The sequence below is a fragment of the Myxocyprinus asiaticus genome, chromosome 42 (genome assembly GCF_019703515.2).
Source record: "Myxocyprinus asiaticus isolate MX2 ecotype Aquarium Trade chromosome 42, UBuf_Myxa_2, whole genome shotgun sequence".
Classification (NCBI taxonomy): domain Eukaryota; kingdom Metazoa; phylum Chordata; class Actinopteri; order Cypriniformes; family Catostomidae; genus Myxocyprinus; species Myxocyprinus asiaticus.
Window position 1 is genome coordinate 29,680,979 of NC_059385.1, and position 16,415 is coordinate 29,697,393.

Consider the following 16,415-nt stretch of genomic DNA (forward strand, 5'->3'; position numbering starts at 1 on the left):
GGTGGACGAGTCTGGGTTTGGCGGTTGCCAAAAGAACGGTACTTGTCTGACTGCATTGTGCCAACTGTGAAGTTTGGTGGAGGGGGGATTATGGTGTGGGGTTGTTTTTCAGGAGCTGGGCTTGGCCCCTTAGTTCCAGTGAAAGGAACTCTGAATGCTTCAGCATACCAAGAAATTTTGGACAATTCCATGCTCCCAACTTTGTGGGAACAGTTTGGGGATGGCCCCTTCCTGTTCCAACATGACTGCGCACCAGTGCACAAAGCAAGGTCCATAAAGACATGGATGAGCAAGTTTGGTGTGGAAGAACTTGACTGGCCTGCACAGAGTCCTGACCTCAACCCGATAGAGCACCTTTGGGATGAATTAGAGCGAAGACTGCGAGCCAGGCCTTCTCGTCCAACATCAGTGTCTGACCTCACAAATGCGCTTCTGGAAGAAAGGTCAAAAACTCCTAAACCTTGTGGAAAGCCTTCCCAGAAGAGTTGAAGCTGTTATAGCTGCAAAGGGTGGGCTGACGTCATATTAAACCCTATGGATTAAGAATGGGATGTCACTTAAGTTCATATGCGTCTAAAGGCAGATGAGCAAATACTTTTGGCAATATAGTGTGTATATATATATATATATATATATATATATATATATATATATATATATATATATATATGTTGTCTTATTGTGTATTCTGTATATACTTTATTTTCTGTTCAATTTAAAAAAAAAAAAAAATTATTAAATGTTTTATATTTTTTATTATTATCTATGTCTTGTTGTTGTATTGTATTGCTGTGCACTGGAAGCTCCTGTCACCAAGACAAATTCCTTGTATGTGTATGTGTATACTTAGCAATGAAGCTGATTCTGATTCTGAGGAGTACCGTGTGAACATAAACAATCGTAACAGACTGAATAAGGGTGCGATTCCCTGTGTATGTGTGTGATTGTGTATTTATCCCCTCTGGGCTTGCCTTAGAAAGCGGTGTTTATGTGAGAAAATGAGTTGCGTTCAATAAACATACTGTTCCGTCTGTGATTGCTCTGTTTTCTAAATTTTATTGTCAATTATCCTCATAGTGTATGAATATCACGGTGTCGCGTCACGTCTGGTGTGGACAGACAGATTTCTTGTCGCTGGAATCTTATCACGTTGCGTCTGGTTAAGACAAGGTGTTAGCATCGTGGAGGTGACTTTTGCACAAGCAAGTACCACTCACATTTTCTTTAGAAAATGTAAATATCTAGGTTTGTTCATTAATTGATGTCCTTGTCTTGAAATTGGCAGGAAATACGAAGAGCGATTGGTCGCTTTTATCTTGTACAGTGTTAACTGTTAAAAATTGTCTTTTTATATAAACTGTTTGCTGTAAATGTTACAAAACCAACATACCAACAACAATGATTTTATAGAAAATAGTTTTCATTTGTTATACCAAAAGCATTGCTGTGGCAGCGGGGGCATGGTTGAGCGTCCGTCCGGGGAGAGAGAAAGCGGTAAGGGCGCTGACACCTGAACTAAATTATGTCTAACACCTGTCTCTAATTCCAGTGAGCATGGGGAGAGCAGCATATAAGCGGCCACGCCACCAGCAGACGGAGAGAGAGTCAGGGGCTAGAAACCTTATTGTGGAGCTGATGAGCTATTGTTGTGAAACTGATGAATTATTATTGTGAAGCTGCTGAGTCATTGAGAAGCTGTAAAGCGCTGGAGTATATTAATTAAAGCCTTACTTACTAGGAAACTGTGTCCTGTGTCCTCCTGCTGTAAAGGTCTTTTACACTGGTGCCGCAACCCGGGAATTGGTTTAAAGACCGCACGCCCCATGGAGTCCTTCCTGCTGTCCGACATCATCAAGTCCCTTGCTAACCTACATCAGACCCACCAACAGGTCTCTGCTTGAGCTCTGCCAAGATCAGGAATGGTGCTTCCATGAGGTCCTTAGAGCTCAGGCAGAGGACCAGCACGGAAGCCTTCCTCGACTTGTTTGAGCGCACCGCTGGAATCTGGAATCTGCTCATTGGGTGGCCTGACTCATCCCTTTGTTGTCCGGGGAAGCCCAGCTTGCAGCACAACAACTGCCGGCGGCAAATATCCTGGTCTACAGTGACCCGAAGAAGACCATCATGCAGTGGGTCGGCCGGAGCCCAGAGCAATACCGACAACTGTTCTGCATGATGAAGCTGGAAGGAGCCAGCTGCCCGTTTGCCTTCTCTCAGTGGCTCCGTGATGCCTACCGGAAATGGCTGCTGGCAGGGGATCATGACGTCGAGGGAGTGGTTAACCAAGTGGTGCTAGAACAGCTGATCCATCGGCTTTCAGAAGGGATGGTGGAATGGCTCCAGTGCCATCGCCTGGCGTCGCTGGAGGAAGTGGTCCAGCTGGTGGAGGACCATATGGCGGCGTGCCCAAGGGCGGAAGAGCCCTCTCCCTCTCTCCCTCCTCCCCCTGTGTTTCCTCCCATCTCTTCCCACTCCCCCCTCCCCTCTCTCTCTGTCCTCTCTCCAGGCCCTGTTCCTGCACCCAGGAGGCGTGGAAACCTGCCGCTGAAGCCGGCTCCTCGCTTGTGCCGGTTTATCCCTTTCCTGGTGACTTCAGTGCCTTCCCACTCTCCCCCTCAGGTGGATGTACCCACCCCTTCAAGTGTGAGTGTAGCACCTGGGCTGGCCTGTTGGTTTTGTGGGGATCTGGAACAATTTTAGGATCAGTGTCCTGTGATGGAACTGGGAACTATAGTCCGGATCCCCGATGCACCATAGGCTGCACCTATCGGGCTGGAGGGTACAGGATACCGGCAAGAGTCAAGGGGAGTACACACCAAGCCTTGGTGGACACGGGTTGTAACCAGACCACTATCCACCAATGCTTGGTTCAACACGAGGCACAACTAAAAGGGTGAGGGTGAAATGTGTACATGGGGATATTCACAGCTACCCTGTGGTGACCTTCATTATTAAATTTCGGGGAACAAAGCATAGAGTGGAGACCGTGGTTAGTTCGCGCCTCACACATCCGCTGATTTTGGGGACTAATTGGCCTGAGTTCAGAAACGTATTAAAGGGAATATGCATGGATGGGTCCTGCACAAAAGCGACAAGATGTGAAATGTGTGATGCTCTGGCAGGGGAGGCGGAGCCGGGGCTGTCTTTGTCAGCTCCACATCAGGATGACATGAGGGGGGAGAGGCTGCAGCCCCTCCCATCCTCTGGGGATTTTCCGAAGGGGATTTCCCTTTGGAGCAGTCGTGAGACGACACCCTCAAGCATGCCTTCGACCAAGTGAGAGTGATCGATGGTCAGCAACTCCAGCCGAATGTCACACTTTCATATCCCTATTTTGCAATTATAAACAAGCGGTTGTATAGAGTGACGTAAGACGCTCAAACTAAGGAAGATACAACCCAGCTCTTAATACTGCGGAGCCGCTGGGAAATTGTGTTCCAGGCGGCTCATTATAATCCCATGACAGGGCATCTAGAGGAAAGAAAAACACTGAACCGACTAATAGCCCATTTTTATTGGCCAGGCATTGGTGGCGATGTTCACAGGTGGTGTGCGGCTTGCTGTGAATGTCAGCTGGTGAACCCATCGGCCACCCCAAAAGCACCTTTGCGCCCCCTTCCGCTGATCGAGGTCCCCTTCAAGAGAATTGGCATGGACCTAGTCGGGCCATTAGAGCGGTCAGCACGTGAACATTGCTTTGTATTGGTCCTAGTGGATTATGCAACGCGATATCCGGAAGCAGTGCCCCTGCGCAACATCTCATCATACAGTGTTGCGGAGGCATTCTTCAAAATAATCTCCTGGGTGGGGATTCCAAAAGAAATCCTCACCAATCAGGGCACAACCTTTATGTCACGGACACTACACGAGCTTTACGAATTTTTGGGCATTAAGTAAATTCGCACCAGCGTTTACCATCCACAGACAGATGGCCTGGTGGAGCAATTTAATAAAACCCTTAGAAATATGATTCGTAAGTTCATGCATGAGGACGCCAGTAATTGGGACAAATGGCTTGATCTCCTGTTATTCGCACTATGAGAGGTCCCACAAGCCTCCACTGAGTTTTCCCCATTCGAGCTGCTATATGGGCGGTGCCCACGCGGCGTGCTTGATGTCACACGACGAGTGGGGGAACTCAATTATGAGGTAAAGCGAACCAAAGTGCACATCAAATTTATCACCTCAACCTCCTGAAATTGTGGAGGGAGGTGGACCCTGTGACGTTGTCTATGGTAGTTCCGGAGAGGGCGGATGTCGGGCCAGAGGTAAACACAAAACCCAATCACGTCACCCCGGTCACTTGTGGAGACCACCTCTCACCGTACCAACTCGCAGAGGTTGCCAAACTACAACAAGAATTCGCAGACGTGTTTTCCCCTCTACCAGGTCGCACGAACCTCATCCAGCACCACATTGAGACCGAGCTGGGGGTGCTGGAACGTACCTGTCCCTACCGATTGCCCGAACATAAAAAAAATAAAACAGTCCAGTAAGAATTGGATGCAATGCTCAATATGGGAGTAATAGAGGAATCCCACAGCGACTTGTCCAGCCCAGTTGTTCTGGTGCCTAAGAGCGATGGGTCTGTACGGTTCTGTGTGGATTATAGAAAAGGAAGAGTGCCCATTGCTGTACATCAGCCACAAGTTCTCCTTGAGGGAAACAAAGTACAGTACCTTGGAAAAGGAATGTCTGGCCATCAAGTGGGTGGTCCTCACTCTCCGTTACTACCTGCTGGGGTGGGCCTTCACCCTCTGCTCAGATCACACCCCACTCCAATGGCTCAACCGCATGAAGGATACCAACATGCGGATCACCCGGTGGTATCTGGCTCTCAAGCCCTTTAAATTCAAGGTGGTCCACAGACCAGGGGTGCAGATGGCTATCGCCGACTTCCTTTCCAGAAATGGGGGGAGTGGTAGACAGGCCGGATGGCTCCCCGGCCTAAGTCGGGCGGTGGGGATATGTGGCAGTGGGGGTGTGGTTGAACGTCCATCCGGGGAGAGAGAAAGCGGTAAGGGTGCTGACACCTGAGCTAAATTATGTCTAACACCTGTCTCTAATTCCAGTGAGCATGGGGAGAGCGGCATATAAGCAGCCATGCCACCAGCAGACGGAGAGAGAGTCGGGCAAGAAACCTTATTGTGCAGCTGATGAGCTATTGTTGTGAAACTGATGAATTATTATTATGAAGCTGAAGAGTTATTATTGTGAAGATGCTAAGTCATTGTGAAGCTGTAAAGCACTGGAGTGTATTAATTAAAGCCTTACTTGTGAGGAAACCGCTCTCCTGTGTCCTCCTGCTGTGAAGGTCTTTTACAATTGCATATTCCTAAAACAATACATTATTGTTCCCTTTGTTAATGGTTTATAAAGGGGTTCATTAATGACTAATAATTAATTTACAAATCCATTATAAATAATTGAAACACATTTATATTTAAAAAACCACATAATCATTTTGAATAAATGTTATTCAGCATTTATAACATTTGTGACATAATGGCTCATTATTTGGCAGGCATTTCAGGAAAATCACTCTTTTTATGCACATTATTTTATAACCACATGGCAATGATTTATAAGTCATTTGTGAACCCCTATAAATCCTTAATAATGGGAAAACTAATTTAAAGTGTTACCCATATTTCTAAATCTGTTATGTACACCAACATGAAATATTATATTTCTGGCAAATAAAACGCAAAAATCTTACACTGTAAACCGAGTTCGAACTTTCTTCGAACACAGGTCTAAAAGTTATGCATCATTTCTGAGTATTTCAGCTAAAAGATGAAACTCAAACCCCTAGAAACTTTTCTAAGTGCCATTCAACCTGCTGAGAGAAACAACATCTCATCTGGAGTTTGGAGTTGCTAAAGAACTCTGTAAAGGCCAAAGGGTCCAAGATGCCTTCATCCATCAGTGTATTGCACTTGAGATGGTCAGTATGTGCCTTCAGCACCTCTAGAGATCTTTTCCTTCTGTGCTGTGACAATGTGTGTTCTTCTCTTGCTGTACTTTAGGAGTGGGGAATCTCAGAGAAATATGACAACTGTATGAGTAGGAGAAATGGAAAATTGTATGAAGCGTGGAGAAGGATTCTTTAATACTGGGGGAAATTATTCAATGAAGGATTCCATATAAATATTTGCAAACTGGTACAAAAGCTAAACTGATAAAAGATTTATTATTATTATTATTATTATTATTATTATTATTATTATTTTGTATTATTATTATTATTATTATTATTATTATTATTTATTTATTTTTCCCAATGGTAACTACACAACTAAAATAACATTGTACTTTAAGAACTCCAAATGTTCTCTCAAATGAACTCAAATGAAGTGGGAAAACTGTTCAAGCGATACTTATTGAAGCGGTACTGATTGACAAATAATCTTCAAGCAATTTGAGTTAAAGAAATCAAATCACGTTTGATGTCACTACACCATATACACAAGAGTAAGTGCTTGCAGAGTAATCTTACTGTAAATTCATAAATAGTAGACTGAAAGTTTGCTTCTAAAATCAATCTGTGATTACCGAAAATCGAATCACTGCCCCCAGTGTCCAAAGCTGAAAGCGTAAGGGCACATGTAAGGTCCAGTTAATGAAAGAAATGTCCACAGAGTGGCGCCAAAAGCGAGTTGGATTTTTAATTGCAAATGATGAAATACAGTAAACAGGAATGCATATTTAATTAACACTACCCCCTAACCCAAACCTAAACCTAACCATCAGTGGAGTGAAAAATAAAAATTAGAGTGAAAATTAAACCTCAGAATTGCTTTCACCATTGTTTATTTGAACCTGATTACTTCCTGGTTTCCATGGGACTAGAACCTTTGTCTCTGAGGCTGCTCAGTCAACAAGATCACAAGGGAACTCGACATGTTGCTACCGAATGTTCCATCGCCCATCGTTCATGTCAATTATTTTCTTTTTCTGTGATGCTGTTGATAGAGCGTTGCATCAGCAGCCTCAGAGACTTGAGTCCTTGTCCTGCATTGAAATCAGGAAGTAATTGTGGTCACATAATCAATGACAAGTGCAATTTCTGAGGTTCTATATTTCCAAGATTGCATTTTTACTCTACTGACGGTTAGGTTTAGGGTTGGGGTTTGGGGGTAGAGTTAATAAAATATGCATTCCTGTTGACTGTATTGCATCATTTAAAACTATAAATTACTAGCTTTACAAATTGATTTTGGCACCACTCTGTGCATATTCCACCTGGAAACAGGAGCTCACACATACCCATACATTCAAAAACACTTCTCAGCTTCGCAGCACACCAGCTTCGGCCACTGGAGGCAGGTATTTGAAATTCGGTAAGTACAGACCGATTTCAGCTGCAGAACATTTGACCTACTGTTTCAAGTTCACAGCGAGATCAGTCTGGCTCTGTAGCACCACAAGATAAGGTAAACACATTTGAAATAATCAAAAAATGTCTAATGGCGAATACCGCTTATCAGTAATTCAGCAAAATGGGTTGGCCGGCCCCCAATCGGGCTAATCAGCCGAGGAGAGGGATAAGGCCGAGCCGGATGCGTTAGTTCGGGAGAGAGAGAGCTACACGCAGCAACCATGTGTGTGTGTGTGTTTAAGTTTTCATTAAAATATTACTTTGATGCTTAATCCGGTTCAAGCCTCCTCCTTGCCCATTTTAACCCCTGTTACAATATTCTATTAATAAATACAAATCACTAGAATGCAAATGACCTTGTATAAGTATTAAGAATGATAGCCCATGGGAGACCCCATAATTCACTCAAGTCAGAGCACAGATTAATTAGACCATTCCAAGAATTAATTAGTCATTTACTCTCTACCACCCTGTCTAGGTTGCATGATTGTTTGTGACATAAAAATATGTGTGTGCAATGTGACAAAAATCCCCATAAATACAGCTTATAGGATAAGTCCTTATAGTACTGTGATAGGTGTTTATGCAAGGCAATATCCCCGGTTGAACCATATGAAAAATCTGTTCTAGTGTGAGAACATAACCATTGTTAATTTCTTTCTTATTTAAGACATTTAATAATATGTCAGAATCTGCTTCACTTTGATAACAGATGTCTATGTCCTTAAAGTTACTGAAAACAGATAAAAGTTTAAACCCAAGGGCATTGTTTATTATGGGCCCACAGAAACAGAAGATATATGACTGCTTTCAAATTTAATCAATCTTCTTATATTTCTGCATCCTCTTATCTCTTGAAGCGGTTTCCCTGAATTAAAGTAAAATGAATCCATGGCAGACACCACAGAGTTATTTCTAGGCCACAGAATGGTGTTTAAAAAGATTTGAGGTGCCAACTGTCTACACTTAGCCTGAATATGGACCCAAATTTCACTTTAGCTCAATTGAATGCTCCCCCATTCTTTGGAAATAAGTAGCATCCAGATGGGATGTGTTTTCTTCCTTCACAAAATGGGGCTTATGAATCTCTGACCCCAATATCCATTGATGTGAAATTGAAAAGCAACTCAACTTTGAATGAGTGGCTTTGCTTTTGATTACTTCCACATTGTATGATTAGTTAACTAAAATACTATGTATTAAGACAAATTTGCACTGTAAATCCTCATGTTTTGGGGTGCCAAAACCCACAAAACTTTAAAGTTCAATTAATTCCAGAGCCCATAGAGTAGAAGTGGCCACAGCGAAACCTGGCAGGAGCCCTGACTTACATTCCCAGCCAAAAATGCTCATAACGGCCTCTAACCCACATTCAGTCTAATTGAACAATGAGAGAGTCCTTATTTTCAAATACATTCAAATAATGTTCCAGTGTACCCTTCCCACAAGTTCCCTTTATATGACTACTGCTAAACACATGGCTGGACTCATAAATCATCAGTTGTACAGGATAACACATGACTCTTATTGAGTGTTTGGTGTGATGTTTAAGATTGCACATGTAGGATCCCGACCCCTGTCCCTGACTACCACAATCAAAGTATCATTGCACCCAATGAGATCTATTAAATTTGGATAATTCCAATTTCCCAGTGAAATGGCCAGTAAGGGGCACCAAAGGCGAGTGGAATGGTTTTGTAATCAGACAAAGTTTTTAAGGTGAATGTTAGATGGAGGTTTTAATGAGTAAAACGTATCTCCCTAACTAAAACTTTAACCTAAACCTAACCAATAGTGATCTAAATTCAAATATGAGTTAGACACAAAACAGACATTCTTACCAACACCTAAACCTAACCGAAATTGTCCTAAAACAAAATTACAAACGAAATGCACGTTTCCTGAAGCAACCATGTCATCTTGTGTCGCTTCTATGACACTCTCATCTACTGCAGAATCTTATCACATTGGAATAAGTTTCACTGGAAAGTTTCATACGGCCCGCATGAGTGTTAACAGTTTATCCTCAAACCCGACCCACAAATAAATGTTTACTTTCTGCTCCATTTCTATTTTTGATTCGCTATATAGCTACTCCATTCACTTATTTTGCCCGTCCAACTGAACTAGAATGATTTCATTTTCAAATATGTGTAAACTCATTGCTTTGTAAGTTATGTCCTTATAGGCCTATTTTTAAGTAACGTCTCACCGTTACAACAAAGCTAGTGATGTTTCTCGACTCTCGTCTTTAAATGGGACTGCTACTTCCAATGTGTCTGTCATTCTCATGAAATAAAATATCAGGTTTCATTATTCCACTAAACATGCAGATCACTTTGCTAGGTAGCTGTGAGGGAGAGATGAGTCACTCAACTCCGAAAACGTCTGTCCACCACGCATCAATAACTGTTAGCTATAACTACGCCAATAACTAAAAACTATTAATTGAGCGCTGTACACTGGCATGCTCTGCCTCTGCGTCAGTCCACAGCAAAATAAATAATATTTCATGGTGAAATTATGTTTGACCAAACGTCCTCTTTTTCACAGACATGTCTTTTTCAGACCCCAAAAAAAGCCTCCGGCCGGGATTTCAAAACTGGTTTGAAATGTGTAAGATTTGTCTTTGTCTTCATATCGATGAGCTTTCTACAGTTATTACTATTATATATTCTGCATATTTCATACTGTACACATCAGTTTTCACGTGTTTACATGTCCTTATGTGATTATTCTCTCTCTCGCTCGCTCGCTCTCTGTGTGTGCTGTGCGAATAGAACACCTGCTTCATCAGACTCATGCTTACTGTATTATTTGTAACTGAAAATATTGACTGTTTTGAGACTAGGGATGTGCAAGACTAGTCAACTAGTCAAATATACGGTTCTGATTCTGCTAGTCGACACTGGAAGGCTGCGTTTAAATTACTGTCATGTTAATGTTACACATTTTAAATATAATTAATAATACAAATAGCCTGTTATATAAAAATATCTGATATCTGAGGATATCTGAAATAAACCAGATAAATAGACAGAATTAAATTTTTGCATGAATTTCATTCCTTCCTAATTCTACTTCTTAAAATTGAAATTGCAATCAATTTTACATCGTGTTTGCTATCTCAATTCACATTCAGAAATTGAATTGGAATTTAAAAGGCATTCTCAATTCAGTTCTGAATGACGCACATTCCTGACTTCCACCCAGATGCCTCTTTCTTCTGTGAAGTCATAGCAACCCAAATATTGACATTCATGAGACAAATTCATGTCAAAGAAAATCAAAATTGGATTCATATGCTTTGCGAGCTGTAGGAAGTGAAGGCAATCTGCAAATGAAAAATGTAGCTCATGTCTTTTGTAGATCTGATTTTCAAGAGCAGTTTGTATGCATCTGTCATTCTCTCCTACCCTCCCTTCCACCCCCTGCTCTTCTGTTGAGGTTAGGCTCTTCTGTGAGTGTTTTATCTTGGACCAAGCTTTAAATATTTTCAGACGCAACTCTTTTCCACACTCATCTTCCTTTCAGTGGATGTATGCCACAGAATGTGTGAAGCTCAACAGTTGCAGACTTCTGGTGTATAGATATTTGTTCCATTAAGCCTCTTCAAAGAGGACTTCCATCCACATCCCCTTCTGATGTTACTTCATAGTTTGCATGTGACCCTTCCTGGTTAGTCTCAGGAAAGAGCTCCGTAGTTCAGTTATTGGGTGTTTCTTCAACATGAGTGCTTTTGGCCCAGTGGACTTTTAGACAATAAACTTTCAAACACTTTTCACACTCTCTAGCAGGGGCTGTTCTAGGGTCAGTGGATATCCGGGGCTTAGCCCAGACATCTGTGAATACGTATGGGGCCATTGATAAAATATTGGAATATAAAACACTTTTTTTGATAAAAGTTGAAATGGTCCATCTGATAGGTGTCCTTTATATAGTAAATCTTTAAATATTACTAAAACTAAAAAGATAATTAAGATAAGCCTCAGATACGCTCAAATATGAAAAGGATTTAAAGGGATAGTTCACCCAAAAATGAAAATTCTCTCATGATTTACTCACCCTCATTCCATTCCAGATGTGTATGACTTTCTTTCTTCTGCAGAACACAAATTATGATATTTAAAAGAATATCTCATCTCTGTAGTCCTCACAATGCAAGTGAATGAGTACCAAAATTTTGATATCCCTTTAAGACTGTACTCTAAAACATGATGTCCATTTTGGCTGTCAGTAGTTCAATGCCCTTTGTGTACAATTGACAGTTTTATAGACTAATACTGATTCATCAGGTTACTCTTTATGTCAGTGTTATAAATCTAAATATTTGCTACTTACTGAATTTGGAGGAACCAACTTGACACAGTTTCCAATCTCTCACCAAGACAGGTATTTTGACCATTCACACACACCTGCAACAGCGAGTGCTCTTCTTGCATGCACACATATGCCATGAACCAGGCTTGAGTGTTGGAAAGCAGCCGGCAACATGATATAAACTCAGCAAAAAAGAAACGTCCCTTTTTCAGGACACTGTATTTTAAAGATAATTTTGTAAAAATCCAAATAACTTTACAGATCTTTATTGTAAAGGGTTTAAACAATGTTTTCCATGCTTGTTCAATGAACCATAAACAAGTAATGAACATGCACCTGTGGAACGGTCATTTAGACACTAACAGCTTACAGACGGTAGGCAATTAAGGTCACAGTTATAAAAACTTAGGACACTAAAGAGACCTTTCTACTGACTCTGAAAAACACCAAAAGAAAGATGCCCAGGGTCCCTGCTCATCTGCGTAAATGTGCCTTTGGCATGCTGCATGGAGGCATGAGGACTGCAGATGTGGCCAGGGCAATAAATTGCAATGCCTGTACTGTGAGACGCCTAAGACATTGCTACAGGGAGACAGGAATGACAGCTGAACGTCCTTGCTGTGGCAGACCACGTGTAACAACACCTGCACAGGATCGGTACATCCGAATATCACACCTGTGGGACAGGTACAGGATGACAACAACAACTGCCTGAGTTACACCAGGAATGCACAATCCCTCCATCAGTGCTCAGACTGTCCGCAATAGGCTGAGAGAGGCTAGACTGAGGGCTTGTAGGCCTGTTGTAAGGCAGGTCCTTTCCAGACATCACAGGCAACAATGTCGCCTATGGGCACAAACCCACCTTCGCTGGACCAGACAGGACTGGCAAAAGTGCTCTTCACTGACGAGTCATGGTTTTTGTCTCACCAGGGGTGATGGTCGGACTCGCATATATCGTCGAAGGAATGAGCGTTACACCGAGGCCTGTACTCTGGAGCGGGATCAGTTTGGAGGTGGAGGGTCCATCATGGTCTGGGGCGGTGTGTCACAGCATCATTGGACTGAGCTTGTTGTCACTGCAGGCAATCTCAACGCTGTGCATTACAGGGAAGACATCCTCCTCCCTCATGTTGTACCCTTCCTGCAGGCTCATCCTGACATGACCCTCCAGCATGACAATGCCACCAGCCATACTGCTCGTTCTGTGCATGATTTCCTGCAGGACAGGAATGTCAGTGTTCTGCCATGGCCAGCGAAGAGCCCGGATCTCAATCCCATTGAGCACGTCTGGGACCTGTTGGATCGGAGGGTGAGGGCTAGGGCCATTCCCCCCAGAAATGTCCAGGAACTTGCAAGTGCCTTGGTGGAAGAGTGGGGTAACATCTCACAGCAAGAACGGGCAAATCTGGTGCAGTCCATGAGGAGGAGATGCACTGCAGCACTTAATGCAACTGGTGGCCACGCCAGATACTGACTATTACTTTTGATTTTGACCCCCCTTTGTTCAGGGACATATTATTCCATTTCTGTTAGTCACATGTCTATGAAGCTTGTTCAGTTTATGTCTTAGTTGTTTAATCTTTTTATGTTCATACAAATATTTACACATGTTAAGTTTGCTGAAAATAAAAGCAGTTGAAAGTGAGAGGACATTTCTTTTTTTGCTGAGTTTATATATATATATATATATATATATTGTATATAAATATTTTTGGTACATTTTACATATTTTTAAAGTGACTACTTTGTCTTGCTAAGGCTAATTTCATAGTAAATATTAAGTGATACTTACCTTGATTTTCCTTTGCATTTTTTCAAATATCACATCGCATATTTCATCTCAAACATGCTTTTCACCGACACTGTTTTCTCCTTGGTAAATACTGTAAGTACCCTAACTTTGAAACAGCTTTATTAGAGTTAACATTTTTGGTTGTGGTGGAAATTAAGTTGTAATTTGTGAACACTTTTATTAACAAATTCATTATTAATTTGTTAATAATTTCAGTTATTATTTGAACTTTCATTTACTTCACTTATTACTTGAACTGTTCGCCTATGGGGATAAATAAAGTTTTTATTCTATTATTCTATAAATCTTTCTTAGACTATAAACATTTAAATATTTGTGTTTATCTTCCTTTCTTTAGATAATCATCAATTTAAAAATAAAATAACATTATGATTGTAAAAATAAAATATTTTAATAATTTTTTTATTTTATTTATTATTTTCAAAGTTGAAATCTGTTTGTTAGTTTTAATAAAAAATAAATCTTTGGGACATAAAAGTGCCTAGTTGAAGAAAAAAAAAATATTGTGTCTTGAATAGAAAAACAATTCCATCTAATGTATTCCATTTATTTCAAACAGCCAAGCGTGAAGTTGGGAGCTTTTATCACAATGATAGCAAATAGGTCTTTGAATTCTTCCTTTTGGGCATTCTGTGATGGAGACATGCAATTAAAACAATTGGAGAAAGCCAATCAGTGAGCAGCGAGCTTGCAGGGTGTGTTGACCTTAACATTTGTATGGCACAGGAACGGTACTGAGAAATGTTCAGGGTGTGCTGATGTTTTTTCAAACACTCTTCACTGAAAGCTTGGTGGTACCTGTATAATTATGTTAATGCCATTGGAACAGCTCCATGATGGAACTAAGAATGGTAAATCACTGCACTCAAAAAAAAAAAAAAAAATACACAAAAAAAAAAAAACAACACAAATTTGTTTGTTTTTAGCCAAGGCACTGTTTGAATATGGGACAGAACACACATTGGGCTAATCTAAACCAGCAAGATGGGTGGTTCATTTTATTCATTAATAATTACCTTATTGTTTCCGAGCCATGTCTTCAGTTCTTTCATTTAAACTCACCTCAAGGCTTTGGGTTCAGTCCTCTTGCCATGCTCTCTTCTCTCAGTCTTGTATGTTGTGTGAGTGCACATGGCTGTGTTTGGTCCTTCATCAACATGCCCCCCCACCCCTTCTGTTTTAGTCTGGTGTGTTAGCACATGGCTTTGTGTTTGTCTGCCATGTGCTTCTCTGACCCCGCCTACTCGTTACCCTCATCACTTTTCCTCATTTAGTCCTTGTTATGTTAAATGTCTTCACGTGTTTCTCATGTGCCCTACCTGTATATATTGTGCTCCTTTTCCTCTTGTGATTGTTGGATCATTTTGTTTCTCATGTTGTTCAGTTGGTGTCCCAGATAGCAAGGTAACATCGATTCAACATCTATTTTTAATTGTAAGGGTTGGGATCAGTCGTGGATCAATTTTTTTATGTTGAATCAACATTCACTATTTGGTCGGTACATCAGAACATTGTTAGGTCAAAAATAGAACATATATTCAATGACAAAATGAGGTTGACTCATCAACATATACTGACGACCGATTTGAAATCATAATGTTTGTTCTATGTTGAAACTTGGTTAGAGAAATCGGAGATCTGTGCATGTGCGTATTTGAATCCACAACGGGCAAACCATCGGTGTATGAGTCGCTAAAAAAAAGGTACGCATAAATGCACTTTTATTCATAATTTTACACAATGGTTTGTCAATCTATTGAATATCACTTTAGATTTGAATTGTTTATCCTTTAGTGTTTTAAAAACATACCAGCTTGGTAATTATTTAATTACCCTATTTGCGCACTGCCCACTTCCCAGAGGCTGCCGGTAACTGGGGTAAATTTAGATAATTCACCATGTTGGACTACTTTCAGTTGTTGTAGATGGTCAACTTCACCATGATCAATTTCACTCATATTTTCTAAACTTTAACTTTAATTCAGTCTTTTTGTAAATGTCCTATAAAGCACGTGCAAGCCTCCAGTGGTGCTGCATGCCATACTGAGTCAATAATACACAAGGTGAATAAATGTTAAAACTGTCATTACTTTCTCAAACACAGTGTTTTAATTTTAGGGACAAACGCTGTGGCATTTTCTGCACTAATGTTCACCACAGAGGTCCAACTGATCATAGCAAAGGTGGAAGTCTCAAGTTATCGTTATAATATTACAATTGTATGTCTCACAACAATAAAACATACATTTAAATACATTGTCATCTGCTGTACCTATAAATTGTGCTGGGAAACAGTTGGTGTCTTGTGTTTTAAAAGCATTAAATATGATTTTATGATGATTAGTAGTAGTACTGCTTAATAATGTCACTTGTACATATTTTTCTATTTCAGAGGGATGTCCAGTGCCTTACTCCTGTTTCATTTACTTCGTGCTTCAGAAGGTAATAGTTTTTACATTGTTACTTTTCAGCTGCATTATTTATTTATTTATTTATTTTTGAGGGATTGCCTTGGCAGAAAATCTACCCAAAAGAGGCTCAAATACAGAAGAGAGTGGTATTCGTTCCCCTTCTGTCACTCACTCGATGTTGTGTCAATGTAGTGACACTAGGGGTCGCCCCTGGGAGCCCCAAACACCTCAGATCTTTGAGAAAAGGCCAATGAGAATTGGCAAGTGGAATTTGCATGCCACTCCCCCGGACATACGGGTATAAAAGGAGCTGGCTCGCAACCAAATATTCACATTTTTTCTTCGGAGCCGAGCGGTTGTGTGTCAGCAAGCTGTCTTCCACTACTGGTCCATTCACCTCCCAAGAAGCATTTGCTGTTGGATACATGGCGCATTCCAGTGGCTTTTCTCTCCTTCTGCACAGATCTGTGCAGATTACGCCCCTGGG